The sequence below is a fragment of the Stegastes partitus genome, unplaced genomic scaffold (genome assembly GCF_000690725.1).
Source record: "Stegastes partitus isolate 25-593 unplaced genomic scaffold, Stegastes_partitus-1.0.2 Scaffold1071, whole genome shotgun sequence".
NCBI classification, from domain to species: domain Eukaryota; kingdom Metazoa; phylum Chordata; class Actinopteri; family Pomacentridae; genus Stegastes; species Stegastes partitus.
Genome location: NW_007578802.1, coordinates 58320 through 58763, shown reverse-complemented (window position 1 = coordinate 58763; position 444 = coordinate 58320).

Here is a 444-nt window from a genome sequence, read left to right as displayed (position 1 = left end):
ACGTCTTCAACACCTCGACTTGGCAGCCCGGTCCAGGGCAGCAGGAGTCAGAACCAGCAGACAGGAGCGGGCTCACAGAGAGCTGGAGCCCAGTCAGGCAGCCGAGTGGAGGAGATGATGGAGATGTTTGGGCAGGAGGGCTGCTGAGGAGGCCGAGTGGTGGAGATGGAAGGCAGAGAGCTGGAGCAGAGACAGAGGACGGGGTGGGAATCAGAGAGCAGCTAGAGACACAGAGCTGGTCTCATCAGCAGCCCTGCTGGGAGGATAAAGACAGGTTCTGGTAGAACCTGACACCAGGTCAGTTCTACGTCCACCCAGATGTCTCAGTCTGAACACTAGACCTGGATCTGATTATGGGATGTATCACAGTGTGGGCAGTGGAGGTCATAGCAGCATGTGGTTTGTGAAAAAACATGTTCAAGCAAATGAGAGAAGCACAAACAG